General features: G+C 45.0%; 1 long non-coding RNA gene across 1 annotated transcript in view; it reads right to left on the reverse strand.

Annotated features, from left to right (window-relative positions):
- Window positions 1–963: 963 nt before the first annotated feature.
- Window positions 964–27,668, reverse strand: part of LOC143773892 (uncharacterized) — a 168,686-nt gene continuing 141,981 nt past the window's right edge. Inside the window, exon 3 of the long non-coding RNA XR_013215433.1 lies at window positions 964–995. This is a non-coding gene — a long non-coding RNA (uncharacterized LOC143773892). The remainder of the gene's footprint in view (window positions 996–27,668) is intronic.

Here is a 27,668-nt window from a genome sequence, read left to right on the forward strand (position 1 = left end):
CTAGGGCTTAGGACGGCCAACACCTGATACAGCCCGATCACCCTAGAACTCCAGGTCCCAGATGTGTACTTCCACTTGATATTTTTAGTGGACACCCACACATATTCATTCACACGCTATCAGATCTGAATGTTTATTTCCACGCATAAGTTTGCCAACAGATGGTAATCTCCATGAGAAACAGTCACCAAACTCATACCGTCACTATATTCAGGGAGGAACCTCCCCTGATCCCTCTGGCTGAGAGGACCCCGAAACTCAGAGTTTAGTTGTGGTGAGGGTTGAGTCTTGCTTCTACTCTCTGGTAACATCTTAGCCACCTCCACCGGGGAAGAAGGGTTCAATTTGAGAAGGACAGCAGAGACAATAGCTCCCAGGCAACAGTCTTTGCAAGACTTGTCCCAACTACTTACCTGAACCACCAATATTTGACTGGATTGTGTCTCTTCAGCAAGGGAAGGCCTAATACGATGGAAGTTGGCATACCCTCCAAGACGTATCATGACAGGGACTCTTCATGAAGAGTTCCTATGCACAAGTTAATAGTGTCTACGACATGGGTCATACTCCTCTGGCTGAGAGGGACAGATTCAATTGCATGAACAGAAATGGGTCTCGCTAGCATCCTACCAATCAGTCCATGAGTCTGAAAAAAGTGAGAATCCACCAAATTGACTCCATCTCCACTGTCCACAAGAACCAGTGCAGTCTCAGTTTCCCCAACAACCACCACTTCAGCTGAAATGGAAAGCCGAGATGTGAATGTGGAGGAAATGTACATACCCTGGTTCTCTCCTTCCTCATGACCAGGTGCATGCAGCTTTTGCGATGGAGTATCTACTTTGGCTTGAGCTGGGCAGAAATTATTGTTATGATCAGTCAGACCACAGAAAAAATATTCCTCCATCCCACGATGAACCACAGGCAGCCTAGTTTGAGTGGAGACTCCCACCACCTGCATGGGTTTGTCCATCTGCACCAGTGTGTCCTCCTCCCTAGAAAGAACAACAAGAAGTAGATTCAGTGTATGTCTCTCCCTGAGGCATCTATCCACCTGTATAGTAAGGGCCATGGTGGCCTCCAATGACCCAGGAGCAGCATACTGCACCAGAGTATCCTGAAGTCTAGCTGACAGACCCTGACAAAAATGGCTCCTAAGAGCAGGGTCATTCCACTGGGGATCACCCTTGAGAAGGGAAACTATAATTTAGCCTATTGATGATGCCCATACTGTTAGATCAGGACTGCCCTGCACTATACAAGTGTACTTCACAATGACAGATACAATCAACGCTAAAGGGCCTGGCTGCATCCCACATAAAAATTGGAAAATGTGAAATAAAAAATGAAAATATGTTTAAAATACAGGTCAGATGAAGCTCACCAATGCAAGCCTTTGGATCAGTGAAAAAAATTGATGTCAGTGATGCCATTTGTGTGCTGTCCATTTTCGCAGAGTATTTAATAAACAAAGCTTAAGTAACCTCTATTACTTTTTTCATCCTATAAAAACTGATGAAACTTTGACCATAGTATATTAATAAAGATAGGCACACTGACCAAAATCTTATGAGACTCTGATAAAAAAAAACACTTATAAAACTTGGAAAACTGAGTGACAGGTGTCGAGCCCAAAGATTTTTTAAAGAGAAAAGTAAAATAATCCGCTATCAGATTGGAATCATTATGTAACAACATAATATACTGTAGTTGGAGTTGAAGAACAATGACCTTTGGACTGCTCAGATGTAGGCCACATGTAATGTTGAGTACATTGATGTCTTACATTTTACATAATACATTTTCTGAATCTGCAGCAGCTAAATTGCAAAAACTTGTAGAAAAATCCATTACGAATTACAGTTTTATTTACTTCTGCAGATTTTCCCATGAATTTTGACATATTTGAAACTGAAATTTTTGGTAGGAAATCTTATCTATAAGACTCTCCTTAATCTAAAGGCAGAAGTATGTGAAGTTGTATAGTGCATGCGTTACAAATAAGGTATAATGTAGCACACAATGTAGAGTTGAAAGCAATAATCAATTAACATAATGAATATTACATTGTAATTTGTTAAATGAGTAATACCATGTCCCGTGTACCTGTATTAAATCTATATATGGATGTTTAACTACAATCAAATGATTTACTGCTTCCAGTAAAGTCATTGATTTGCAAATAACCAGGGCATGTACATGTTCAGCTCTTCAGGTATGAAGCAAAAGTATAACTCACAGCAAAATCAATCACTAAATTAATTGTTTGCTCTAACTTAACTGAAGGTCTGAATTACACTACAGAAGAGTGGAGTATAAAATGGACTCGAGCAATAAAGTGATTAAAAGTAAAATTTTAACTTTACGCCAAGAAGCCTAAAGGAACACTCTCAACCTCTAATTCAGGAATTCTGCATGATGTAACTAAAATGCATTTAGAGGCATTAATCTAATTGACAAATTATACAAACAAGTAACAAGATACTCTTCAAACTTATTGATTTTATTTTAACCCCTAAGAGCTGCAGCACTCATCTATCAGCTTCATCATTCCTGGTTATCAATAATAGAGGGATACCACACTTTTTTTTAATTATTTAAATAAAGAATTTAAAAAAAAGGCATAGGGTCCTTCCCATTTTTGACAAATAGCCAAGCTAAAGCACACAGCTGGGGGCTGGTATGCTCAGACTGGTAAGGGCTATGGATATTGACCCACCAGCCTAAAAATAGCAGCCCAAGAAAAGGTGCATCTAATAGATGCACCAATTCTAGTGCTTTTCCCGGCTCTTTGCACATGCCATGATGCGGTGGAAAGTTGGATAATATTTGTGGGATTGATGTCAGCTTTGTAATGTCAACTGACATCAAGCTGCCAGGTTAGTAATGAAGAAATGTAGAGTCATATAATATGCCCCCATTACTAACCCCATAGTAGGGTTGAGCGACTTTTATTTTTATAGGATCGGGTCGGGTTTCACGAAACCCGACTTTCTCAAAAGTCGGGTCGAGTGAAATCGGCCGATGCTATAAAAAAGTCGGGGTCGGCCGAAACACGAAACCCAATGCAGTGCAATGGGATACTATGGTTCCCAGGGTCTGAAGGAGAGGAAACTCTCCTTCAGGCCCTGGGATCCATATTTAAGTGTAAAATAAAGAATTAAAATAAAAAATATTGATATACTCACCCTCTGATGCGCCCTGGTAGTAATTGGCATCTTCCGTTCCTAAAAATGGCGCTTGAAAGACCTTTTGATGACGTCACGGCTTGTGATTGGTCGCGGCCGCCCACTGTTGTGAATTTGGATTCTGGGCTCCCCCGGTGGCTACTGGTGGAATTGAACTTGTGACATCATCTTCCCTGTTCACCTGTTCTGATTAGATCTGGGTGTCGCTATATAACCTGGCTTCTCTGTTAGATGCTTGCCGGTCAACAATGTTATCAGAAGCCTCTCTGTGCTTGTTCCTGCTCCCAGACATCTACTAGATAAGTTGGACATTCGTCCATGTTTTGTTTTTGTATTTTGGTTCCAGTTCACAGCTGCAGTTTCGTTACTGTGTCTGGAAAGCTCTTGTTGATCAGGAATTGCCACTCTGGTATTATGAGTTAATGCCAGAGTCCTAAAGTAATTTCTGGATGGTGTTTTGTTAGGGTTTTCTACTGACCATGAAAGTATGCTTTCTGTCTTCTGCTATCTAGAAAGCGGACCTCAAATTTGCTAAAACTATTTTCCTGCTGCGTTTGTTGTTTCATCTCATATCACCGCCAATATATGTGGGGGGCCTCTGTCTCCTTTTTGGGCATTTCTCTAGAGGTGAGTCAGGTCTTATATTTCCCTCTGCTAGCATTATTTAGTTCTCCGGCCGGCGCTGGGCATATAGGGATAAAAAGTAGGACATGCTACCTGGCTACTTCTAGATGATGCGGTAGGTTTAGTTCATGGTCAGTATAGTTACATCTTCCAAGAGCTTGTTCCTATTGAGGCTTATGCTAGTTCTCTGGCCATGGAGATCATGACAGTTTGACCGGCCCACTAAAGGGTTAAAATCCTTGGCTGAGAAAGGAGAGAAATAAGAAGTCTGCTGAAAATTTTTTTTTTTTTTTTTTTTTTCTCTAGTAGTTAGTGTGCTCTTAATTGGATCACTTGCCAGTCTGTCTATGCTGCAGTCTTTCTTTTTTTTCTCTCTCCTTATAATCTTTGAATGGCTCTATGTTCACCTGTCTATAATGGATCTACAGAGTGTAACTGCAGGTTTGAATAATCTCGCCACGAAAGTACAAAGTTTGCAAGATTTTGTTGTTCATGCTCCGGTATCAGAGCCGAGAATTCCTTTGCCGGAATTCTTCTCAGGGAATAGATCTAGCTTTCAGAATTTTAGAAATAATTGTAAGTTATTTTTGTCCCTGAAATCTCGTTCTGCTGGAGACCCTGCACAGCAGGTTGGGATTGTGATTTCCTTGCTCCGCGGCGACCCTCAAGATTGGGCTTTTGCATTGGCACCAGGGGATCCTGCGTTGCGCAATGTGGATGCGTTTTTTCTGGCCTTGGGCTTGCTGTATGAGGAACCTCATTTGGAACTTCAGGCAGAAAAAACTTTGATGTCCCTATCGCAGGGGCAAGATGAAGCTGAAATTTACTGCCAAAAATTCCGTAAATGGTCTGTGCTTACTCAGTGGAATGAGTGTGCCTTGGCGGCTACTTTCAGAGAGGGTCTTTCTGATGCCATTAAAGATGTTATGGTGGGGTTCCCTGTGCCTGCAAGTCTGAATGAGTCCATGACAATGGCCATTCAGATCGATAGGCGTCTGCGGGAGCGCAAACCAGTGCACCATCTGGCGGTGTCCACTGAGAAGACGCCAGAAAACATGCAGTGTGATAGAATTCTGTCCAGAAGCGAGCGGCAGAATTTTAGACGGAAAAATGGGTTGTGTTTCTATTGTGGGGATTCTACTCATGTTATATCAGCATGCTTTAAGCGTACTAAAAAGCTTGATAAATCCGTTCCCATTGGCACTTTACAGTCTAAATTTATTTTGTCTGTGACCCTGATTTGCTCTTTGTCATCTATTACTACGGACGCCTATATCGACTCTGGCGCCGCTTTGAGTCTTATGGATTGGTCCTTTGCCAAACGCTGTGGGTATGATTTAGAGCCTTTGGAGACTCTTATTCCTCTGAAGGGGATTGACTCCACCCCATTGGCTAATAATAAACCACAATACTGGACACAAGTGACTATGTGTATTAATCCGGATCACCAGGAGACTATTCGTTTTCTGGTGCTGTATAATCTACATGATGATTTGGTGCTGGGATTGCCATGGCTGCAGTCTCACAACCCAGTCCTTGACTGGAGAGCTATGTCTGTGTTGAGCTGGGGATGTAAGGGGACTCATGGGGACGTACCTTTGGTGTCCATTTCATCATCTATTCCCTCTGAAATCCCTGAGTTCCTGTCTGATTATCGTGACGTCTTTGAAGAACCCAAGCTGGGTTCACTACCTCCGCACCGTGAGTGCGATTGTGCTATAGATTTAATTCCGGGTAGTAAATACCCAAAGGGTCGTTTATTTAATCTGTCTGTGCCTGAACATACTGCTATGCGAGAATATATAAAGGAGTCCTTGGAAAAGGGACATATTCGTCCATCGTCATCTCCCTTAGGAGCCGGTTTTTTCTTTGTGTCAAAAAAAGACGGCTCTTTGAGACCATGTATTGATTATCGGCTTTTGAATAAAATCACGGTTAAATATCAATACCCATTGCCGTTGCTGACTGATTTGTTTGCTCGCATAAAGGGGGCCAAGTGGTTCTCTAAGATTGATCTCCGTGGGGCGTATAATTTGGTGCGGATCAGGCAGGGGGATGAGTGGAAAACCGCATTTAATACGCCCGAGGGCCACTTTGAGTATTTGGTGATGCCTTTTGGTCTTTCTAATGCCCCTTCAGTCTTCCAGTCCTTTATGCATGATATTTTCCGCGATTTTTTGGATAAATTTATGATAGTGTATCTGGATGATATTCTGATTTTTTCGGATGACTGGGACTCTCATGTCCGGCAAGTTAAGAGGGTTTTTCAGGTTTTGCGGTCTAATTCTCTGTGTGTCAAGGGTTCTAAGTGCGTTTTTGGGGTTCAGAGAATTTCCTTTTTGGGATATATTTTTTCTCCCTCTTCCATTGAGATGGATCCTGTCAAGGTTCAAGCCTTGTTGTTCTCGGGCTAGTGGATTATTGTTGCCCTTGCCTATTCCTAAGAGGCCTTGGACACACATCTCGATGGATTTTATTTCAGATCTGCCTGTTTCTCAGAAGATGTCTGTCATCTGGGTGGTGTGTGACCGTTTTTCTAAGATGGTCCATTTGGTTCCCCTGCCCAAATTGCCTTCTTCTTCCGAGTTGGTGCCCCTGTTTTTTCAAAATGTTGTTCGTTTGCATGGTATTCCTGAGAATATCGTTTCTGACAGAGGAACCCAATTTGTGTCTAGATTTTGGCGGGCATTCTGTGCTAGGATGGGCATAGATTTGTCTTTTTCGTCTGCTTTTCACCCTCAGACTAATGGCCAGACCGAGCGGACTAATCAGACCCTGGAGACATATCTGAGGTGTTTTGTGTCTGCTGACCAGGATGATTGGGTTGCTTTTTTGCCATTGGCGGAGTTCGCCCTCAATAATCGGGCCAGCTCTGCCACTTTGGTGTCCCCGTTTTTCTGTAATTCGGGGTTCCACCCTCGATTTTCCTCCGGTCAGATGGAATCCTCGGATTGTCCTGGAGTGGATGCGGTGGTGGAGAGATTGCATCATATCTGGGGGCAGGTGATGGACAATTTAAAGTTGTCCCAGGAGAAGACTCAGCTTTTTGCCAACCGTCACCGTCGTGTTGGTCCTCGGCTTTGTGTTGGAGATTTGGTGTTGTTGTCTTCTCATTTTGTCCCTATGAGGGTCTCATCTCCTAAGTTTAAGCCTCGGTTCATCGGTCCGTATAAAATATTGGAGATTCTTAACCCTGTTTCCTTCCGTTTGGACCTCCCTGCATCCTTTTCTATTCATAACGTTTTTCATCGGTCGTTATTGCGCAGGTATGAGGCACCGGTTGTGCCTTCCGTTGAGCCTCCTGCTCCGGTGTTGGTTGAGGGTGAGTTGGAGTACGTTGTGGAAAAAATCCTAGACTCCCGTGTTTCCAGACGGAGACTCCAGTATCTGGTCAAGTGGAAGGGATACGGCCAGGAGGATAATTCTTGGGTCACTGCATCTGATGTTCATGCCTCTGATCTGGTTCGTGCCTTTCATAGGGCCCATCCTGATCGCCCTGGTGGTTCTGGTGAGGGTTCGGTGCCCCCTCCTTGAGGGGGGGGTACTGTTGTGAATTTGGATTCTGGGCTCCCCCGGTGGCTACTGGTGGAATTGAACTTGTGACATCATCTTCCCTGTTCACCTGTTCTGATTAGATCTGGGTGTCGCTATATAACCTGGCTTCTCTGTTAGATGCTTGCCGGTCAACAATGTTATCAGAAGCCTCTCTGTGCTTGTTCCTGCTCCCAGACATCTACTAGATAAGTTGGACATTCGTCCATGTTTTGTTTTTGTATTTTGGTTCCAGTTCACAGCTGCAGTTTCGTTACTGTGTCTGGAAAGCTCTTGTTGATCAGGAATTGCCACTCTGGTATTATGAGTTAATGCCAGAGTCCTAAAGTAATTTCTGGATGGTGTTTTGTTAGGGTTTTCTACTGACCATGAAAGTATGCTTTCTGTCTTCTGCTATCTAGAAAGCGGACCTCAAATTTGCTAAAACTATTTTCCTGCTGCGTTTGTTGTTTCATCTCATATCACCGCCAATATATGTGGGGGGCCTCTGTCTCCTTTTTGGGCATTTCTCTAGAGGTGAGTCAGGTCTTATATTTCCCTCTGCTAGCATTATTTAGTTCTCCGGCCGGCGCTGGGCATATAGGGATAAAAAGTAGGACATGCTACCTGGCTACTTCTAGATGATGCGGTAGGTTTAGTTCATGGTCAGTATAGTTACATCTTCCAAGAGCTTGTTCCTATTGAGGCTTATGCTAGTTCTCTGGCCATGGAGATCATGACAGCCCACGTGTCAGCGACCAATCACAAGCCGTGATGTAATTCTCTCAGGTCCTAAATTCCTCATTCTAGGAATTTAGGACATGAGAATTACGTCACGGCTTGTGATTGGTCGCTGAGCGGTCACGTGGGCCGCCGCGACCAATCAAAAGCCGTGACGTCATCGAAAGGTCCTTCACGCGCTCATTCTTAAGAAGGAAGGCTGCCGGAAAGAAGCCGAGGGTGAGTATATTCCTATTAGGTATATACTCACCCTCGGACGCGCCCTGCTTCTTTCTGGTAGCCTTCCTTCTTAAGAATGAGCGCGTGAAGGACCTTTTGATGACGTCTCGGCTTGTGATTGGTCGCGGCAGCCCACGTGACCGCTCAGCGACCAATCACAAGCCGTGACGTAATTCTCATGTCCTAAATTCCTAGAATGAGGAATTTAGGACCTGAGAGAATTACGTCACGGCTTGTGATTGGTCGCTGAGCGGTCACGTGGGCCGCCGCGACCAATCACAAGCCATGACGTCATCGAAAGGTCTTTCAAGCGCCATTCTTAGGAACGGAAGATGCCGGTTACCAGCGGCGATGTCCAGGCTGCGTCGGAGAGGTGAGTATATCAATATTTTTTATTTTAATTCTTTATTTTACACTTAAATGTGGATTCCGATACTGATTTCCGATATCGCAAACATATCGGAACTTGGTATCGGAATTCCGATACCAGATTCAGAAGATTGCCGACCTCATGGCCGACCCCACACAGGGGTCGGGTTTCATGAAACCCGACTTTGCCAAAAGTCGGCGACTTCTGAAAATGGCCGACCCGTTTCGCTCAACCCTACCCCATAGTCATATTGTAATGAAGACACAGCAAAAATAAATTCCTTTATTTCAAATAAACACACAGACTCCTTTATTTTAATTAAAAACTCCCCGCCCTCTTTCATCTATTTATTTTCAAAAATTGAAAATGAAAAAAACACCATATTCCTCACCAGTCTGACAAGAAAATTTTCCATCACTGTCCCATGACGATCTGGATGGTTTGCGAGAAGCTCTGCCTGTGACCGGCGGTAACCTCAATGACTTCACAGCCGGTCACAGGCAGGCAGCTCTTCTCATGCTCTACTCAGTGCTAAACGGCTGGTTTGGAGAGCGGTCCCATCTTCTTCCTAATCCTTTTGACTCTTGGACCCAGTGACAACCTCCCCTTGGCTCTATTTGACACACTTGGACTGGGTGTTTATAGACTTCCTGTCTTCTGGGAATTGCTGGTGATATTTCCATTTTCCTCTGTTGAAGCTTGGAGCTATAGCTATCTTCCTTTTTGGTGCTGTTGGAGGACATCTGTGTTACCTCTCAGTCTATTCAAGATAAGTGTTCCCCTTGTTTGTCTATCCCAGGTGTCTTTAGTTGTAGTTGGGATTGACTAGTCCACAAACATTCTTCCCTTAACAGGGCCTATTTCCAGGGTCAGGCAAGGATAAGGTTCCTGCTCGGTGATAGGTGAAGAATCTATAGTGGGTGCAGAAAGTATTCAGACTCATTTAAATTGTTCACTCTTTTTTTTCTAATTAATGTACACTCTGCACCCCATCTTGACTGAAAAAAACAGAAACATAGTAATTTTTGCAAATTTAATAAAAAAGAAAAAGTGAAATATCACATGGTCATAAGTATTCAGACCCTTTGCTCAGTATTGAGTAGATGCACCCTTTTGAGCTAGTACAGCCATGAGTCATCTTGGGAATGATGCAACAAATTTTTCACAACTGCATTTGGGGATCCTCTGCCATTCTTCCTTGCAGATCCTCTAAAGTTCCATCAGGTTGGATGGTGAACGTTGGTGGACAGCCATTTTCTGGTCTCTCCAGAGATGATAAATTGGGTTTAGGGCAGGCTGTGGCCAGTCAAGAATGGTCACAGAGTTTTTGTGAAGCCACTCATTTATTATTTTAGCTGTGTACTTAGGGTCATTGTCTTGTTGGAAGGTGAACCTTCAGCCAAGTCTGTGGTCCAGAGCACTCAACCAAGATATCTCTGTACTTGGCCGCTTTCATATTTCCTTCAATGACAACCAGTCATCCTGTCCCTGCAGCTGAAAAACACCCCCATAGCATGATGCTGCCACCACCTTGTTTCACTGTTGGGATTGTGATGCAGGGCAGGTGTTGAGCAGTGCCTGGTTTTCTCCACACATACCGTTTAGAATTATCACCCAAAAGGTCTATCTTCATCTCATCAGACCAGAGAATCTTATTTCTCATAGTCTGGAAGTCCTTCATGTGTTTTTTGGCAAACTCTATACAGGTTTTCATATGTCTTCCACTGAGGAGAGGCTTCCGTCTGGCCATTCTGCCATAAAAGCCTGACTGGTGGAGGGCTGCAGTGATAGTTGACTTTGTGGAACTTTCTCCCATCTCCCTACTGCATATCTGGTGCTCAGCCACAGTGATCTTGGGGTTCTTCTTTAACTCTCTCACCTAGGCTCTTCTTAAACGATTGCTCAGTTTGGCTGGACGGCCTGGTCTAGGAAGACTTTTGGTGGTCCCAAACTTCTTCCATTTCAGGATTATGAAGGCCACTGTGCTCTTAGGAACACTGAGTACTCCAGAAATTATTTTGTAACCTTGGCCAGATCGGCGCCTTGTGTTATGATCCCAGTGGCTGGGGATCACAGGAAATACTAGCTAAGTAACTAAACATAGACACGAGCTCTAGGGAGGTGGTAACTGGACTGACCACAAAACCTGATCCTAACCAAACACACTGAAGGTAGCCGGTGAACGTGCCTAAAATCCTGGATGTCTCGACGCAGCCTGAGAAACTGACTACCCCTAAAGAGAAAGCAAGACCTCACTTGCCTCAAGAGAAATAACCCCAAAGATATAGGAAGCCCCCAACAAATAATAACGGTGAGGTAAGGAGAAAAGACACACGTAGGAATGAAAACAGATTCAGCAAATGAGGCCCGCTAATACTAGATAGCAGAAGACAGATAGCGAACTGTGCAGTCAGTAAAAAACCCTACCAAAATATCCACGCTGAGAATGCAAGAACCCCCACACCAACTAACAGTGTGGGGGAAGAAACTCAGCCCCCCAGAGCTACCAGCAAGCTGGGAAATCACATGTTAGCAAGCTGGACAAGAAACATATAGAACACTGATGATCAAAAAATGAACAAAACGGAAACTTAGCTTCTCTTGAAGAAACTGGGAGCAAAGTAGTCAGAAGGAATCAGAATAGCACTGAATACATTGACAGCAGGCATAGACTGAGAGTCCAAGTGAGCTTAAATAGAAAACCAGCCCACAGATAACGAGACAGCTGATGCCAGTCACAAACCTGCAGAAAGACAGCACTCACACAGTACCACTTGTGACCACAAGAGGGAGCCCAGAAATAGAGTTCACAACAGTACCCCCCCCCCTTGAGGAGGGGTCACCGAACCCTCATCAAGACCCCCAGGGCGATCAGGATGAGCCGCATGGAAGGCACGAACCAAATCGGCCGCATGGACATCAGAGGCGACAACCCAGGAATTATCCTCCTGACCATAGCCCTTCCACTTAACTAAATACTGAAGCCTCCGTCTGGAAATACGAGAATCCAAGATCTTCTCCACCACGTACTCCAATTCGCCCTCAACCAGCACCGGAGCAGGAGGCTCAACAGAAGGAACCACAGGCACCACATACCACCGCAACAAAGACCTATGGAACACATTATGAATGGCAAACGATGCTGGGAGGTCCAAACGAAAAGACACCGGGTTAAGGATTTCCAAAATCTTATAAGGACCGATGAAGCGAGGCTTGAATTTAGGAGAGGAAACCTTCAAAGGAACATACCGAGAAGACAGCCATACCAAATCCCCAACACGAAGTCGGGGACCAACACCGTGACGGCGGTTGGCAAAGCGCTGAGCCTTCTCCTGTGACAACTTCAAATTGTCCACCACATGGTTCCAAATCTGCTGCAACCTATCCACCACAGAATCCACCCCCGGACAGTCAGAAGGCTCAACCTGACCCGAGGAAAAACGAGGATGAAAACCAGAATTGCAGAAAAAAGGCGAAACCAAAGTAGCAGAACTAGCCCGATTATTAAGGGCAAACTCGGCCAATGGCAAAAAAGTCACCCAATCATCCTGATCAGCAGAAACAAAACATCTTAAATAAGTTTCCAACGTCTGATTAGTTCGCTCGGTTTGGCCATTCGTCTGAGGATGGAAGGCCGACGAAAAAGACAAATCAATGCCCATCTTAGCACAAAAAATCTGCCAAAATCTGGACACAAACTGGGATCCTCTGTCAGACACAATATCTTCAGGGATGCCGTGCAAGCGAACCACATTCTGAAAAAATAAAGGAACCAAATCGGAGGAGGAAGGCAACTTAGGCAAGGGCACCAAATGGACCATTTTGGAAAAACGATCACACACCACCCAGATGACAGACATTCTCTGAGATACTGGAAGATCTGAAATAAAATCCATGGAAATGTGCGTCCAAGGCCTCTTCGGGACAGGCAAAGGCAAAAGCAAACCGCTGGCACGAGAACAGCAAGGCTTAGCCCGAGCACAAATCCCACAGGACTGCACAAAGGAACGCACATCCCGCGACAAGGAAGGCCACCAGAAGGATCTAGCCACCAAATCTCTGGTACCAAAAATCCCAGGATGACCTGCCAACACTGAAGAATGAACCTCGGAAATAACTCTGCTGGTCCATCTATCTGGGACAAACAGTCTCTCTGGTGGGCAACGGTCAGGTCTATCAGCCTGAAATTTCTGCAGCACTCGTCGCAAATCTGGGGAAATGGCAGACAAAATCACTCCCTCTTTGAGGATACCAGCCGGCTCTGAAACTCCCGGAGAGTCAGACACAAAACTCCTAGAAATGGCATCAGCCTTCACGTTCTTCGAACCAGGCAGGTACGCGACCATGAAATCGAAACGGGAGAAAAACAACGACCAACGAGCCTGTCTAGGATTCAGGCGCTTGGCAGACTCGAGATAAATCAGATTTTTGTGATCAGTCAAGACCACCACACGATGCCTAGCTCCCTCGAGCCAATGTCGCCACTCCTCAAATGCCCACTTCATAGCCAACAACTCCCGATTACCAACATCATAATTCCGCTCGGCAGGCGAAAACTAAAATTTGAAATTTGGGAATATAGCTTGAAAATAATATATTTGGGTTCACCATTTTATATCTGATATTGTTTTTTTATTATATACACTTGTAACCCTGTCTTAATACTCGTTCATATTTTATTAATTATTTTATTAATTGCCATTTCTACCTAATAATGACATTTTTTAATTGACTTTCTGCTTGTGATACACTTTCTGGCTATTCATGTTTTCGGTTGGTATGGTTGGTCTAAAACTTTAAATTTGTATGGTATACCACATGAAATAGTTTCTAAATAACATTTCCCACTTGTCTACTTTACATCTACAGAAAACTGACTGGCACATCAAAACTAGTTTGAATAGGTGCATATCAAGAAAAGCTACTTACATGTATAATATACGAAAAAAGTTGCACTCAATCATGTTAAGCATGTCAATATGAAATATAGGAAATGTGAATAGCAAAATGGCTAGTGAATATTTAAAAAAAATATTTGAGACGCTTTGCAAAAAATTTTGCCCAAAAATGTCTGCCCATCAACCAACGTCAAGGTGGCCTCAAAGACTGATGGGTCCCTATCCAATGTGCATACCTCTCTTAGGCTGATGTCTAAGTGTTTGGGTGAATGTGAACACCTCTCTCAGCAAAAGCCTATACTTATAGGTAAGCAGGAACCTGCTGTAATTAAAATCACCACATGGTGAAGGGCGGAGTGCTCAGTCAGAAATCTAACATTGAAACAACAGAAAACTGACTGGTGCATCAAAACTAGTCTAAATAAGTGTGTGGCGCCCCAGGTCCTGGTCGTCACAGTAATGTTGCTTTCCCCACGGGGAGAGTGATGTTACGTTTGGAGGCAATTAAGGAGAACTCTTTGTCAGGTATCACAATGCATGCAACATTTTCACACTCCAGACCAGAAGTGGGAGCTCTAAGCCTGTTTAAGGTGAACTCCCCTATAAGAACATCCTGATCTGGAGGAAAAGGGTTCAGTTCCTGTCAGGAAGACAGAAGGAAAGGAAGCAGTGGAGCCGTGTAGCCTAAAGTGCTGCAGCTCCTAGGAAACAAACGGATAGAAAGCAGAACATATTGCAGCAAGCGTGAAGGAAGTCAGAGCAAAGGAGAGGATATCAGAGGGAGACCAGCCAGGAGCAGGCTGCCTCCTTCTGAGGCGCAAAAGCCCGGTAGCCTGGACACCAAGGGAGCAACGATCCTTTATGCCTTTGCTCCAGAGACCGGCAGGACAGCTAATTTCACATTACATGTCCGCCCCTACACTCAGGAGGCACGGTGGCACCCCTTAGAGGCTGGGGCATGATAGAGTTCCTGTAAAACACCTCAAGCCACCAGTCATACAGGTTTGTCCTATCCATTTGGGGGACAGAGAGAGAGAGAGAGACATAACATCTACGACATCTGTGAGGACCTTATGAGAAGCTTAGCAGTAAGGGACTACAACACCACGGCACTAGAGGAAGGCTACTGATTTCTACCTGGATAAGGGGACTCTGGAATTGCCTCCAAACCGGCCAGACTCTGTCTTCCCTGTGATCTGGTGCTCTGTACTGTGGATGCTGAAGTCTTCAGTAAAGGTAAAGAGACTGCAACCTTGTGTCCTCATTCTTCTCTGCGCCTCTCACCATCCACCATCTATACACTGGGAAGCCCTGGGGATACACTTCTCCTGTGGGAAGATATACCATCTAGCTGCCATAACATCACCCCAGAGGACCCCTTAAAGCAGCGTCCGGCACCCTGACTGAATTCCACAGGTGGCGTCACGGACATTTCCCCTTTAAAGACCTTTCCCTTTTACACGGACGTCCCAGGGCCACAGACCGGGTCAGCCACTGTGACATTCCCCCGTGAACCGAAGGACCCGGTACCGAGTACCCCACTGCCTTTGGGGGTGCTCCAAGTGCATACCAAAAACAGCTACCTACATGTTCAATATATGAAAAAGGTTGCATTCAATCAGGTTAAAGCATGTTAATATGAAATATATGAAATGTGTATAGCAAAATGGCTAGTGAATATTTGAAAAAAGTACCACTATCTAATTTTTCTCATTTTTCCAACAATATTCACAAAACCATTTTTTAGGGACCACATCACAATTCCAGTGACTTTGTGGGGCCTATATGACAGAAACTATCCAAACCTGACAACATTTTAAAAAATTAATCCCTCAAGTTTATTACCCCTTCAGGTGCTTCACAAGAATTAATGGAACGTAATAAGAAAAAATGAACATTTTACTTTTTTTTCACAAAAATGTTGCTTTAGCCCCACATTTTTTACTTTCACAAGGGTAACAGGAAAAAAACAAACCCCAAAATTTGTTGTGCAATTTCTCCTGAGTATGGTCATACCTCATATATAGAACATACCTTATTTTTCGGACTATAAGACGCACCGTATTTTAAGACGCACCCCAAATTTGGGGTGAAAAATGCAGAAAAAAAGATTTTTTTATAAGATGGGGGTCCGTCTTATTGTCTGAATTTAAGATCTCTTACCTGAGGGCAGGCAGTGGCAGAGCAGGGTCACAGGAGGCATGGTGGTGGCAGAGGTGAGGTGATGCTGAGGTGCGGTGGGCGGAACGGCGTGCACCTGAGCAGGGTCCCATCCTGCTTAGGTGGGTGACGCCATGGCCTGGTGCACATGGGGAGGTTGCTGTGGCGGTGGCAGACGTGCGGTCACTTCCTCAGGTGGCAGCGGCCAGGGTCCCTTCCACATTTGAGGTGACACCACAGCAGTAGTGAAGGAGAGCAGCAGAGCTGGGTGGTTTTCCTGGTGGCGGCGGGCTTACCGGCATTGTGGCGGCGACAGAGGTGCGGGCATGATGTGGCACGGTGAGCTGTATGGCGTGAGCAGGTCCCATCCATATTTGAGGTGAATCTGCGGCCCGGTATTGATGGAGAGCAGCAGCGCTGGTGAGTTATGGTATTTTCTATCTATCTATCTATCTATCTATCTATCTATCTATCTATCTATCTATCTATCTATCTATCTACAGGGGTTGGACAGAATAATGGAAACCTCAACAAAAGTTAGTTTAATATGGTGTAGGTCCACCTTTTGAGGCGATTACAGACTTAAGGTACCTTCACACTAAACTATATCGCTAGCGATCCGTGATGTTGCAGCGTCCTGGCTAGCGATATCATTTAGTTTAACACGCAGCAGCGATCAGGATCATTAGTGACCCCTTTTTTTAGATGATAAAGTTAGGGCAATTTTCTGAGATATAACATCATTTTATGATCAGTCGGCGTCAGAACTTTTGAACCCCAACTAATTCTGAGAATAAAAGGGACGTGGTGGAAAAACTATTTCTCTGGATTATTAGGGGGTCCCAAGAGCCAGATCCTAATCTATGTCATTACAGACGTTTCTATTGGGTTGTACAGGACATAGATGTTGATGGCCTAGCGCGCATGATCAGATCATGGAGGTCAAACTCTGGGGGGGAAGCATCCACCCGACTGAAGGGACCGCTGTACTGACCTGTCACTATTTACATAGCACAGGTCTGTACCGGCAGAGAGCTTCAGTAGCAAAAACGGCCATTACAAGAAGTACAACACTGTGCCTGGCAAACAACAGAGATTGGGCCACCTGCCCTTAGTAGATTGAGTCAACATTTCCTGTACACTTCTAGCCTATCTTGTGGTGGTCCAACTTCATACAGGAATGATGGCTCCCTGTATAAATGTTACTCAGCAGAGTTGAGCAAAACTTCCACAGCCCCTGGTCCTGTCACAATGAGAGTAATCTGTGGCCCGGACCCAGAGCCCTGCAGACCTTGCTGCATGACATTGCTGCGGCCTACTAACCAGAAGGGGCACCGGGGCTTTCACAGGTAGGAGGAGGCCCGCAGGGCTCTGGGTCCGGGCCACAGATTAACCCCATTGTCCCTGGCCCAGAGTCCTGCAGACCTCCTCCTACCTGTGCCATCCCCGATGCCTCTTCTGATTAGTAAGTCACCATAACATAATGACATTGCAGCAGCCTACCAGATAGATGGTATTTTCCAGTGGCGGCGGCCATCTTGCTGAGGCCGCGCGTGCGCAGATTCACTACTCTGCGTCCCAGGGCTTCAGGAAAATGGCCGCCGTGATCTCCATCTGCGCACGCGCGGCCTCCCGCGGCCATTTTCCTGAAGCCCTGGGACGCAGAGTAGTGAATCTGCGCACGCGCAGCCTCAGCAAGATGGCCGCCGCCACCGGAAAATACCGTAACTCACCAGCGCTGCTGCTCTCCATCAATACCGGGCCGCGGATTCACCTCAAATATGGATGGGACCTGCTCACGCCATACAGCTCACCGTGCCACATCATCCGCGCACCTCTGTCACCGCCACAATGCCGGTAAGCCTGCGTTCCGAATAAAAGATGCCCCCCCATTTTCCTCACAATTTTTTTTGGGAAAAAGTGCGTCTTATATTCCGAAAAATACGGTAACTGCTGTTTGGGGGTTCGGAAGAGAAGGAGCACCTTTTGTCTTTTTGAAAGTAAAGATAGCTGGGTTCGACACCAGATGCCATGTCAAATTTGGAAAGCCCCTGATGTGCCTAAACAGTGGAAACCTCCCACAAGTAATCCCATTATGGAAATTAGACCCCTCAAGGAATATATCTTTATGTGTGGTGAGTACCTGGAATCCTCAGGTACGTCAAAAAAGTAGAGCCGTGAAAATAATTTAAAAATATTTTTTTTGTCACAAAATTGTTATTTTAGCCCCAAATTTTGCATTTTTACAAGGGTAACAGGAGAAAGTGGATAATAAAATTTGTTGTGCAATTTTTCTAGAGTATGTCTATACCCCATATGTAATATATAAAATTTGCTGGAATCATTAGCGGATGTTAAATTGTGTTTGAAGAGCCCCTGATGTGCCTAAACAGTGGAAACTCTCTACAAAGTGACCACATTTTGGAAACTAGACCCCTCTAGGTTTGTGGTGAGCACCTAAAATGCACAGGTGCTTTACAGAAATTTGTAAAGTTGAACTGTTAAATGAAAAAAATAAATTTTGCCTACAAAAATATTGGTTTTGCCTCAATTTTTTTCATTTTTACATTTTACCTCTAAAATTACCTCTAAAATTTTGCCTTAGGCCCAAATTTCTCTTTTTTGAAAGAGTTAACACCAAAAAGTTGACCACACAGTTTTTTACCCACCTACCATTGATAATCCACATGTAGTCAAAATGTTATGTTTGGACAAATGGCAGGGTTTTGAGCAGAAGGAGCAATATTTGAATTTTGGAAAACAAATTTTGCTTAAAGAGTTGGTGGGCACCAAGTCACATTTTCAGGGCCCCTAAGGTGCTTAAACAGCAAAAATCCACCACAACTGACCACATTTTGGAAACTACATCCCTCAAAGACATTATGCCGGGGTATAGTGAGCATTTTGAACCCACAGGAACGACACAGCATTTGATAATGTTAGATTATCATATTGAAAAAGTTCTTTTTTTTCACAAAAATGTTGCTTTAGCCCCAAATTTCTCACTTTTGCAAGAGGTAACATCAAAAAGTGAACCCCACAGTTTGTTACCCACTTTAAGAGCATGCAATACCCCACATGTAGTCACAGAGTCCTGTTTGGACAAATGTCAGGGCTCGGAATGAAAGGAGCAATATTTAAAATTTGGAACACAAATAGGCTGAAATAGATTGCGGGCAACACGTCACGGGCTGGTGCTCAAACAGCAGAAACCTCCCACAACTGACCTCATGTTGGAAACTACACCAATCAAGGATTTTATCCAGGAGAATAGTGATGATTTTGAACCCAAAATGAACTAGACACAATTTGATAACATTAGGTCATTATATTGAATATGTCATCTTTAGTGTTGAGCGTAAGTGCTCGCTACTCAAAGTTGGATACAGTGCTCTCGTACACACCGAGTATTGTGAGTGCTTGAGTGACATGCTCAAGTCCCTGCCCCCATGTTTCACAGCTGTTAAATTCCCCCCAAAAAATCCTGGGATTGCTCAAACCTAAGCCCAACCCCAACAATAATCCCAAGCCAAACTCTAACAATAACAATATCCTTTTGCTCTTTTTGTTCCCCAGTATTTCCCTGCAATGAAAGGAATGATGGGAAATTTAAGAAGGGAGCAGGAAATTCTGAAGATGAAGTGATCGCTATGACATCAATGCTGGTACCATGACTCGGGGAGCAAAATAGTGAAAAAAACAACAAGAATCTTGGCAGAAAAGATATATAGGGATATTTGTGGGCAATATCCTGAAGCATTGAAGAGAACACTAGTAACCAAGTTAGGGTAGTGGACAACCTCTTTAGAAGTTGGGAGGCTTTCCTTTCTGTGGCTGCTCTTATGTAACCTGACCCAACTAAATATTTTATTTTGGGGAGTGAGGAGGACCCAATTAGGACATTGGCTATGAGCACCATGATTTCTATGCACACCACTGCTGCATAATCAGAACACAGACTTGTTATATTATTTTTTCATATTGATTTTATCACATTCACTATGCAGGATAAATGACATATTACAATTAAAAGCAAAGCCACAGAAAGATTAATTAAAATTCTCTCCAAATTCAATAATTTACACAGCTAAACGGCAACAAGTATTTACATGCACAGGTCTCAGGATGCAGCAAACCCATGTAATAAAGATGGCGAAAGCACAGGCGCAAAATACTGATGAAACAACCATTCACAACCTACCAGTTCATGGAGGGGTGATTGCTTAGTATTAAAATGGCACACAAAAAAGGCAGCTTGTATAGGGCGCTGGTCACACACAGGTAATGCACAATGTCTGGCTTATAAATAATATATTGACTTTATTCTGTGGATCAGTGTGGTTATTGGAAAGCTCAAATTATCCTGAAACTTTTATTGTTTAATATTTTACTGCTTTACCCATAACATTTTTACATTTCATTGAAAGCACTGTACGAAAGTTTGTTTTTTTGTGAGGTGAGCTCACTTTTTCATTAAAAACATTTTTACTATGCTGTTTGTATGCAATTCTACCAATGGTTTTTGTTTTTTGCTTAACTTTTTTTTGTTTGGCGATCATCACAGGTAATATAACATCACAGGCATGGCAATACCAACTGTGTTTTTGAATTTTTTTCAATATAAAAAAAAGCAAGGATTCTGCATTCTGTTTGCTTTGATGATCATAACGGGTGGTGAGTGAGGACATCTGAGGAACTTTGTTTTTAATGATGTAACTACATTGTAGTTGTAGCCCATAGAGAACATAGATTTGCGATATGTTTTAGTCCTTGGACAGCAACTTGGTCCTTTTCTGCTTTATGACTTTGGGGATACTTACAGATTGTTACTGGTAAAAAAAAACCAAAACACTTCAATATGCTGAACTAATTGTAATGTTGTCATTGGTGCAGTATTTCAGAATCTGCGGCCACACTTTGAATTTTGCCTGGGGTCACAATTTGTGTAAGGCTGGAGTCACATGTCCATGTTTAAACAAGCATGTCAAAAAATTATGCTGTTGCGATCAGTGTTTTCCATCAGTGTGTCATCAGTGTTTTTCGGGTATGGATAAAAAAGTAAAAAACTTATAAAGCTTCCCCTATACTTGGCAATGTTAAACATGGACAGAAGACAGAAAGCACACTGATTGCTACCGCTCCTGTCGCTGCGTGCGTGCCGCCGCCGCTCCTCCTTCAGGTCCCAGCACGCTAGCTTCTCTTCCGGTGCGGTGTCCCATCATCCTGCTGCTGCGCGTCCCCGCCGCTCCTCTTCCAGGCCACAGTGCGCTCGTCCTCAGATCTTCTCTTCACTTCCGGTATCTCGCTCTGTCAGGGGCCTCCGGTGTTTGCGCAGGCGCTCTGGGATCTTCAAAGGACGCATGCGTTCCTCTGCTATTCCTCCTTCCCCGAACTCTCCAGTGACAGCCAATCCGGGTAAGACTTCTCATATAAGAGGCTGTTCTTCCTGCCTTGCGGTGCCTGATTGTCATATAGCCTCCGCTTGTGCATCTGGCCCGTTCTCTCTACCGGTGCTCTTAGTCTTTCTTTTGTGTACGGCATAGTCTGAGCTCTTTGCCTTCGTCCTGCCTGCTTCATCCCTGTGCTGTTTGTTTTTGTTCATTTTTTTCCCAGCTACTTCACTGTACCTAATTAGCCCTTCATTATTTCTTTTTCCCTGCAGCCTTCTCCTGTCTCAGCTCCCCAGCCACTCCGGTCTGACGTCCGTCTTCCAAGTCCAGTGGATCGGTCCTGCCTTCCTTGTTATCCTTTTTGTTCTCCACCCTCCTTCGGCTTTTTCCCCTCAGTCCTTGTTTCCTTCTCTCTAGAGCCGCCCCTCTTGGTGCGGCCACACTGGTTTTGGCTCCTCTGGGCTTGCCCCTGACGGTCCCTGTATAGGGATCGGACTCATTTGGTCAGCTCGCCCAGGGGTAGGTCTTTTCTGCGGTCCAGAGGGTCCACTCTCTTCCCTTCCAACTACGCGCTACAGTTATCGCGCTACACTGATGCCATCCATGTACATGTATTTCACTGACCTGTAGACTTGTCTTGGTGCTTGTCATCATTGCACCCAGAAAAAAGACAGACCTGTCTCTTTGTGTTTTGCATGGACACACGGTGTGAAGAACAACGTGGACACGTGGAAGGATCGCAACACTGAGGAGCTGTTTAGTTGTTTTCACTAGTTTAGCTATTTCATTATTATTATTTATTTATATAGCACCATTGATTCCATGGTGCTGTACATGAGACGGGGTTACATACAATATACAGATATCACTTACAGTAGACTAACAATGGTAGACTGCCCTTGTGGACTTACATTCTATAGGATGATGGGGAAGCACACAGTAGGTTGGGGTTTGCAGTTGCTCCAGAGGTGTTGAGGTGGCAACTTAGGTTGGTTGTAAGGCAGCAGGTTGGTTATTGCAGGTTGTAGGCTTTCTTGAAGAGATGGGTTTTCACGATCCGTCTAATGGATCCAAATGTGATGGATAATTCCAGAGCATGGGGGATATTCAGGAGAAATCTTGGAGGCGATTGGGTGAGGAACGAATAGGTATGGAGGAAAGAAGGAGGTCTTGGGAAAACCAGAGATTATGTGAGGAAAGATAATGGGAGAATAGTTCATAGATGTACAGAGGAGAAAGGTTATGGATGGATTTGTAGTCAGTGTTAGTAGTTTGGTTGGTAGTTTGTCATTTTCTGCCATTTTACAAAATTCACAATTTAAAAAGTACTTGTCTCCTTTGCTAACATTTCTTTTATAATAAAACTTTCTCCAGTACTTTTTCTAAAAAGTCTATGGAGTGCCTGACAGGGCCATGGGGTACTCGGTACCGGGCCGGTTCTTAAAGAGATGTGTCACGGCAGCAGTGACCCAGTCTGTGGCCCTGGGCATCCAATTAAAGGGGATGAAGTGTAGTGGCAAATAAAGTCTGTGTGGATAAATGTTCGTGATGCCATCTGTGGTACTCAGCCAGGGATGGCTGACGCTGCTTAAAGGGGTCCACTGGGGCTGATGGTATTGCAGCAGAGTTGGTATAGCTCCCCACAGGTAGAGCTTAGTCCCCAGGGCTCCCAGTGCAGTTAGTAAGGGATGATAGCTGGTAGAGTGCAGGAAACAATCGGACGACACAGGATTTCTAGTCTCTTTACTTTTTACTAGTGAAATTGCAGTCCAGGGAACAGGTTACAGGTGATGTTTTAAATCTGGGCAGCCTGGAAGTGGTTCGGAATCCCCCTAGCCAAGTGGGGTTGGAAGCCTTCCTTTCTGTGCTGAATTCTGAGCTCTTGATGCATTAGCTTTCCATAAGTCCTTTTCTCAATTTGTCCATCAGGTGAAACTCTACCCACATGGCAGGCAGCTCGAGCCTTTTTTACAGGTGTCCCTCTCTCGTGGTGACTCCAGGCTCTAATCTGCTGCTGTGCCTTTGGGTGTCAGTTGTGGTTAGAAGGCCTGCAATCTCCTGCCCTCCAGTTTCTGCTGTGGGGCATACAGTTCCTACACAACCTCGGACCCCGGTGTCTGGTTTCTTGTACTCAATCCTGGGAGTGAGCTCAATCACAGCTCCACTCCCAGTTTTCCTCTCCTCACATGCTTCTTCTCTCTTCACTGTCTCACACAGACTAACCCTAACTCCTCCTACAGACCAGAATTTATAGGGAAGCTACCCTGAAACTGGGTTTAGAGCTCCCCCTTCTGGCCTTGAGTCAGGAAAGTGTTGTATGCTAGTGTAACCTGCTAAGGGGACTCCTTCTTGCTTCCAGGCATAGCATCATCCTCCCCGGGAGGCAGGCAATACCACTGTGACGACCGGATTCCTGGGGTGTTACATCTACTCCTGGTAACTTCACATTCTAGACCTGCAAAGTTCTAAATAAAGATGCCTACAGTGTTAACTCATAAGAAAATGAGTGTTTGCTAAAGCAGGCATTTTAGGATAGCTATTTTACAGAAGCATGATAAGCTCCTCATGCTGAAAATTGTACAGACTTTATGAACTATTCAGGGTGGAATTTTTCTTTAAGATAGAAAGCTGAAAAAAAAAGAAAATAGAATTATCCAGCCCGATTCCCCTGGTCCTCAGAAAAATGAAGATATGACAGATGCAGTGAACATGTTCCGTTTAATGAGGCATCTACCTTTCTCGGCAGCGAAGGAGAGCACTGATTGTGATTATACACTGGCAGAGAGAAATATAATTCAACCCACACTTGTCATTAGGTTTCTGAATTAACCAAATTTTACAGCAAGAAGGTCTTGTTTCATCAATTTGAAATTGATTAATGGTAACATGATGTCTTAGCAACAAATGAGCTAACATTCCGGTTATGCTTATACTTCATATTTTATTCGTTGATTTGATTGAGAAGTCATTAGGTTATGGCACTTTAGAGATATTTAGCAGATCACAGGAACAATCGTTGGAAAGAGTACAATAGAGCACACATTTCTGAGTATAGAGGTTGTGGAGCTCTATGGAGGGGCACAAAAGTCTTTATCAAGGATCCCAAAGATGTAACGGGACACTATACCTAGAACTGAATCATGGTAAAAAACAGGAGATTAACGTTCCAACACTGTATAGCAGAAATGAATACCTTTATTGGCTAATCACAGAAGATAGATGTGCAAGTTTACAGAACAGAGATTTGTCCAAATGAGAGAAAACTCTGTCCCAAAAGCTTTCAAATACTGTATAATGTCTGAACTACACTATTTTCAGTTCATCTGCATGTTTCTAAAACAGTCTTATAAAAAGTAGACAACACTAGAGTTAAAGGCATACTATTTTTAGTTACCAAGTCACAGTCCATCACACCCTGACACCAGGTCCATAGCTGTCTCTGGTGAGGCACTCTATTTTAGGGCTCATGCAGACTTCTGTGCAAATCGGTAAATTCACAAACTGCAATGCATGGTCAGGCCGCAGGTCTCCCTATCCGAGCGTAACAACTTCACATATATCTATGAGGCTGTGATGCTCGGATTGGGAGAGCCACGGCCAGTACGTGCATTGTTGCGGTTTGTTCTCTAACCGATTTGCACAGATGTCTGCATGAACTCTTATAATCAAGAATCAGCTTCTGCACTCCTGCGGTGTGCCAATAAACTGAATGCTTTTAGACGCCATTCCTCCTCTCTTTCTCAGGTGCATGTATGCTTTAAACTCAGAAATAAGCCTCTGTGTTTTACCTTTTTAAATCATAATGACAACCCAAAACATCCAAATGACACTGATCAAAAGTTCACATACCCCATGTGAGCACCCTAAAAAGTAATAAAGCCCCCTCTTTACACTTTTGACAGTCACAATACCCTAAGTGTCCACTTAACATTAATTATGTGTCCTGAGGCTTCACCCTGTACAGCTCACCTTTAGACAATATGATGTCACCATAGCTCCCTATACACAGTATGATGTTCCCATAGCTCCCCCATAGCCAGTATGTTATCCCCATAGCCATCAATACACATTATTATGTTCCTACAGCTCCCCTCTATACAGTATGATGTTCCCACAGCTCCATTGTAGACATTATAATGCTCCCAAAACTATATTATGCCCCCACAATATTCCCCACACTGTATGCTGGTCCCACAATAGCCTCCACACTGTATAATGGCTTCTCAGTAGCCCCCACACTGTATCATGGCCCTTTAGTAGCCCCCATGTTGTATCATGGTCCCACTTGGTAGCTCCCACACTGTATGATGGTCCCCTTAGTAACCCTTACTCGGTATCATAGCCTCCTTAGTAGCCTCCACTCTGTATAAGGGTGCACTTGGTAGTCCCAATACGGTATCATGGCTCTTTTAGTTGCACCCATGCAGTATGATGGTCACCCTTAGAAGCAGTAGCCCACATTCTGGATCATGACCCATTAGTAGCCCACATGCTGTATTTTGGCTCACATAGCAACTCCCACTATGTTTGAAGGCCCGCTTAGTATTCCCCATTATGTGTAAGGGCCCCCTTAGTAGCTCTCACACTGTTCGTATGGTCCCCTTAATAGCCTCCACATTGTTATTACTTTGTCATGGTTGTGGACAGGGTTCCTTCTCTGTCCTCTCGGGGTTAATTTATATAGCCTCCTTTTGGTTTTGGGGAGGGCTATATTTACCCACCTTCATCTGGGGATCCTTGTCAGTGATACATCTATCTTGGCGGTGTGTCTGGCCCCCTGGTGTGCTTGTGTAGGGGACAGGGACCTGGTGAGCTGTGCAGACGGGTGGAACCATTGTTGCCGGGAGTCGGGGTTCCGGGGGACGGATTTGAGGGGTGCATGGGAAGCCAGGCTCATGTGACAGGAGGAAGAGTGACGCAGGGAGAGGAGAGGATAAAAAGCAAAACGCGCGAAAGCAGGGGCAGAGAAGCGCGGGAAATCTCTGAGGAGAGGAAACTGCAGCGCAGTTGTTGTGAGTGTGCAGGCCGCAGTGAGACTTGCTGGAAGCAGGGGGAAAACGTGCAACAGACACTGCGGGCAACTACCAGAGCCCCCAAAAAGAGGCGCATTCGTCGTCAGCGACCCCCCAGGCAGAGGGGTAGTGCTGACCAGCTCAGGGACAGTATTACCGCGCTCCCTGAGAGCACCTTGCCAGAGAGTGCTACGGACTCGCATGGTTTCGTCTCAGCTGTGACTGATACTGATTATTCTCCTAATCCTCCTCAAAAAGACTCTTCTCTGGACTGGGAGGCTGTTACCTCGGATCAACGTCCGCCTGCAGGAGGGAACGCAGCACCGCAAAAGACATTCTGGACTCGACTCTACGCCTGGGCCCGTCGCCAGAAGACACCTCCTTCCTCCGCCATCAGGACTACGGCGTTGTCGGAGCCTCACCGTCAGGACTACATCGCTGAACCAGCACTGATAAGTGACCGTTGTTGACTTTATCTTAGTAGGGAGTCACTAGTGAGGCGCTGCCGCGTTCTACGGGTATAGTTCAGGGCGGTCATATAGTAATTAGGATTTACTGCGAGATTGTGTTCTTGTATATAAGTTCCCTGCGTGGAAAAACGTTTGTCATCTTTTTGGTTGGAAGTTAAAAAGAAAGTTAAAAACGCTATTTGCTTTCTGGCTCCTATTTGTCCCTGCATCCTTCTTTACCTGCGGTCCCTACATTTGGCGTAGTCGGCAGGATGCAGGATCCAAAGAAGGAGCCAGAAGATACGGAGGATGGGGCTGGGCCTAGAGCTTCTCTCTCATTGGGGGCCATGTTAAACAATTTGCCCAAGTTTAATGGGAGCAACATGTTGTTGTGGAGCTGGACTGAAAGGATGAGGGGGCTGTTGAGAATGCATCCTATGACCCCAGCCCTGGAAGCAGAGGTGGCCATTATGGCCTTAGACGGAGAGGCTCGGGATTCAGTGATGTTGAGACCCCCCACAGAGCGGAATACTTTTACCGGGGTGTTACATGTGTTAGAGGGGACGCACGGGGATCCCACCGACGTGGGAGAGCTGCGGGCCCGGTTGTTTGGGCGGCGACAAAAAGAGGGCGAGACTGTCACTCAGTACATGAATGCTCTGCAAGAGCTAAACATTGCAATCGTGCGGAAAGATGGTATGGGGATGGGACATGTTGACGTGACCCTGCGCGACCAACTGGTGACGGGACTGCGGGATGAGTTGACCAAACAGGCTCTACGTGAAAGAGTGCGGGTCGACCCGCGCCTGACTTTCTCCGACATAGGCAATGAGGCCCGCACCCGGGAGCAAGAGAGGGGGGTGACGGTCCTGACAGGAGAGGCTCGGGTTATCCAGACCGCTGCACCAGGAGGGGGTGAGCCGTCGTGGGTTCAGGAGATGCGGCAGGAGCTCAAACAAATCCGAGAGGAACTGGCCGAAGTTAAAAAAAATGCGCGAAGCCCAAGGGAGCTACCCCGGGGGCAAGGGTCTGGGAGTCCAGCTCGTGGCGCTCGTTCAGGATATTATCCGGTCCCCGGTGCTTGCT

Source organism: Ranitomeya variabilis, chromosome 5, assembly GCF_051348905.1.
Source record: "Ranitomeya variabilis isolate aRanVar5 chromosome 5, aRanVar5.hap1, whole genome shotgun sequence".
NCBI lineage: Eukaryota > Metazoa > Chordata > Amphibia > Anura > Dendrobatidae > Ranitomeya > Ranitomeya variabilis.